We start from the raw sequence: 4352 nt of genomic DNA on the forward strand, positions 1-4352 counted from the left end.
GTTATGCCAACTTGGGTGTTGAAGGCATAGGGCCGCAAACAAAAGGCAGCTGCTTTTGTATATCGATAATTATTTGTGTCTCTGAGGTTTCTGACCAATGAAAAGCCATAAGGAAATAGAAATAGACACGGCGATATTTTCTTCCACCTATGGCTTTGCTCCAGGAAAAATAACAAGCTTTGAGCACAGGGAAATGAAAAAGGCGAAATGAAAAATTTAGCTTAATACGTAAAATACCAAAGAATATCACTTTACTCTAACTTCTATAAGCTCAGCAACTTCAAGGGCAGCGAACAGACCACGATGGCGCAGAATAATTGGTGCATACTTAGAAGAATGCCAAAAATCGAAACAGTCGGAGGCGCGTAATTATTCATTCGTTTACTTTTATTTATTTATCATGCATTTGTAAAATGAGTCATTGTCGCATTTAGTTGGTAAACAAGCTCATTTTCCCGTTTTTTAACTGTTATTCTCAGTTTAGATCTTGAGAAGAACGGTATGCAGTGGACAAAGGACAGCTTAATTTCCGGAAGATGAACGTATCAGTTCAGTGCGTGCCACTTTTCTGCCTCGGGCGTGTTCTTACAACGGCTGAGAAAATGATTGGATCTGAAAAAACTTTTCTAAATTCATTTGTATACAGCTTTTTAAACGTTATCGAAAGCCTACGCGTCGAGACCGCATAGAAGTATGGGTAATCTTATTTAAAAATATACATGCAATAATTAAGCATGAAGTATTTCCAAGAGAGTTCTTGGTATTTCTAGATCTTCTGTCATAAAGTCACAAAGGTAAATGTTTATGTAGTTTTATTATAACATTCTATTCCAAAAGGATGGCAACATTACATTTCTTTAATATTTATGTAAATCAGTTATCCCTCTTTGTTCGCCTTGATCAGGTGTTGAAAATTTAACCATGTTAGTCCAAAAAGAGGTCCCTTCATTTATTTGCAAGTTCCATATATCTTAAGAATTTATTAAAGCCAAATTCTCCGTTTTCTACACAAAGCTTCGTATTAGTGAATACCTGTTAAATTCAATACTTTAATTACTGCAACACCAGAGAATTACGCGGTCGCCTATTGTTTCAATCTTTGGTCTTAATATGGATCCATTTCAGCTATACACACACTAAAACATTCTGTTAAGGTAAAACATTGATATCAAAGAGGTATCCTTTTTCGGTCTGCGACTTTAATAGACCCTTTCGGTAACATTCTATACCAGAATGGTGGCAGTATTACTTTTCTTTAATATAAATTTTATGTCAATTAGCCCTCTTCGTTCGCTTTCATCTGTTGAAAATATAAAAGTATTCACAGTCATGTAATATTCATAAGTACAATCCAACCAGTGGTCTATTATCAATGCTGCGTTCTGATTGGTTGAGCTACTACAAGGCAGATATCTTATAGCACACCAGTGGCGAAAAGCGCCGGCTTCGAAAACCAAAACAGTGGCGGCTCAATCGCGTTTTGCTAGCTAAACTTGTTTTGTCTCGATATTTTTGACCAACTAGTTGGATTTTACTAAAAAACAATTATTCCTCTCGCCCTCATGGCCTCTGAGTCAATAGCCCATTCGGGCTCGAGGAGTAATTGTTAATTATCCCGTGCGATGACGTATTAAGCATAAAATAAACCCGAATAATATGTGCAAAGTTGTCAGTTCTCAAAGAGGTGAAAAAGCGGGCCAGGAAAGTTCTCCGCAGCACAGCCTGTTGCCGTTTCGTCGGCAGGGTTACAGTACAGTCGCAGCAGGCCGTGCTCCTTTTGCTTCTGTAACCACCGCGAGATGCATGTTGGCAATGGTTTTCAGTCGGGCGCGTCTGCGAGTGCGGCTGTCCTGGAGGACGCTAATTCTGTTGCGCCACGTGTTAAGTATCCATCGTCACCTCTGTGAGGATGGATAATTGTGTAATGATGTAACTAATCCTAAGCATTATCACACTTTTGTCAATCATACGCTCGCTGCTATAAACAAGATGAGCTTGACCGTGATAGCAGCGAGCAGATGACTGACTAACGGGTGACAATGACTAGGCTTATGTACTCTAGTAACATCATTGCACAATTATCCATCCTCACAGAAGTGACGATGGATACCATGACTTTCGCTGAGAGAAATGTTTTCTTATCGAGTATGTGGAAAGAGCTTTCTGAAGAGGAACTAAATGAATGTAACAGAAGCACCCTCTCTGAAGATGTAATAACAGAAAAGGAACAGATAAAAAGAACTTTAAAGTCCAAAAGCTCTGAAAGCTTAGAAAGGGCGTCGGGAAAACTAAGAGCCCCAAAACCCGGATTGTAAACATGAGAAGAGGAGGGTGGGAATCAAGTAGATCCAACATGGTTGCCATTCAACGAAAACGCGAGGAAATTCCAGCGCTGCGGCACTATTAAAAGGTACTAACCACACTTAAAGACACGGAAAACTAAGACCCTGGAAAACTAAGACCCGGAAAACTTTCGACTGCTTTTCTGAAATGCTACGTCAAAAAAATGCGTAGGCACCTAAGCTGCATCGCAAGAGTATTTATCGAAATCGATCGTGCAAAATGTCTGCCCGACCTTTGATATATATTCAACTTTTAAAGACTAAATGTCCATGTAGTGCAACAAAAAATATAAATAAAAACTGAGATCAAACAAGAAAATCAGACACGTAAAGTGTACCTCCTTGCTTTACATTTTTAAACAGGTTAATCAGCGAAAGAAAAATGAATTTGCGTGACATTTCCGGTTGAAGAAGAAGATAAGGGACGGGCCATTATGTAGCCTCCCACGCAGACGTTTTTAGGGGTTCGTCACGCGTTCCTTCTCCACGAGCGTCTGCTGACTTGAGCGGAAAAAAACGTAGACCAATCATAGCAGACTTCCAGATCTGGGAAGTGCACTTTGGACCATGAGAAATTTCGCGCTTGACTTTGTAGCTCCAGAAACGATCAGAAAGGTCTCATGAAAGGTGAAGACCTTACAGTTTTAGTACAGGCATGGCAGAGTAGGAAGTTAACTTCATCGGTAATACCTTTCCGAAATTTGCTAAGCTAGTAAGTTTGCAGATAGGTAGAAACATCACGATTACATTCACTAAGAAAGAATAATTTCGTTTCACCCTCTAAGCAAGGCAGATGTAACCTTCGATTAGGCGGTCCTTTTTCCTGTTATCGTCGACAGGTGCGGAGAAAAGGATTTTATTTTTACCTGAAATTGTTTATGTTGCATCGGTAAGTACGTGGTGTGGCTATGTATGGCTATGTACGGCTATGTACGGCTATGCAGGACTATGTACTTGAATGAGGTGCTGAGCTGTATATAATATACATAATGTCAAACCACTATATGATGCTTACACCACGTACTTACCTTTGCATGGATTAACACCGCTGACCAGGACACGGTTGTATGTTCACGGGGATGTCAACGAGCAACAACTAGTTCAGTTTTCTTAGACTTTAATACGTAGGTAATTCCGATGCTAACTTAATGGCTAAAAAATAATGAGGTTTAACTCTTCCTGTAGCGACTGATGTCATCTGATGAAGAAATACGCTGTAAATACAAAGTGGAAGCGTGCGTGTTTACAAGATGTGGCTTGGCTTGCTAAGGACTTGTGTATGACTTCTGTATCACTTTATAACTTGCTGTAAGTGACTGAGTAGACTTACAATGGTTTACAATGGGAAACAGCACAACGGGGCAGATGGAATGGTTCGAGCAACCGAGTGTTTGTTGAATATAGATGCTACGCTACAAGCGGTGAAGTGGAGAAAACCGTAAAGTAAGCCTTAGTTTGCCCCAGGATGGGGGCGCAGGCAACCCACGGAAATTAGACTCAGTGAAGCGCACGTGGGTAGGGAATTTAACCTCCTGAACGTCCCCAAGGTAGGTAATTTGACTCAGCCGCCATCTTGGAAAGTGGAGGACCAGGGAATGGTTGATAAGAGGTCCGCCATCTTAGAAAATACCCAGTAGTCATTTGGATGAGTTTCCCACATTTTGATGTGTTCATTTCTTTGTGAAGGATGGCAGAACGAAACTTACTTGAAAATATGCTTTCCACTTACATTTTTTCACCAGATGCTGCCCTGCCCCAAGTTTTTGATGAAACAAAAGATCAAAAAATCATACGTAAAGACATGAAACACTCCTGGAATTCTGTGTTAGATTTGCTAGTATACTCAAAATGTCCAATTAATGAATGAATGAATGAATGAATGAAATTCTGGACCAGAGGTACAAAACACCAGCCCTTACATTAGCCATTAACCCTTCTTGACGACGGCATGTCATGTTCTGGCATTTTTCATTTTCATGCAAGAAATGACTTCATTTCGATTGTGTCGGA

This window comes from Porites lutea, chromosome 7 (assembly GCF_958299795.1).
Source record: "Porites lutea chromosome 7, jaPorLute2.1, whole genome shotgun sequence".
Classification (NCBI taxonomy): Eukaryota; Metazoa; Cnidaria; class Anthozoa; order Scleractinia; family Poritidae; genus Porites; species Porites lutea.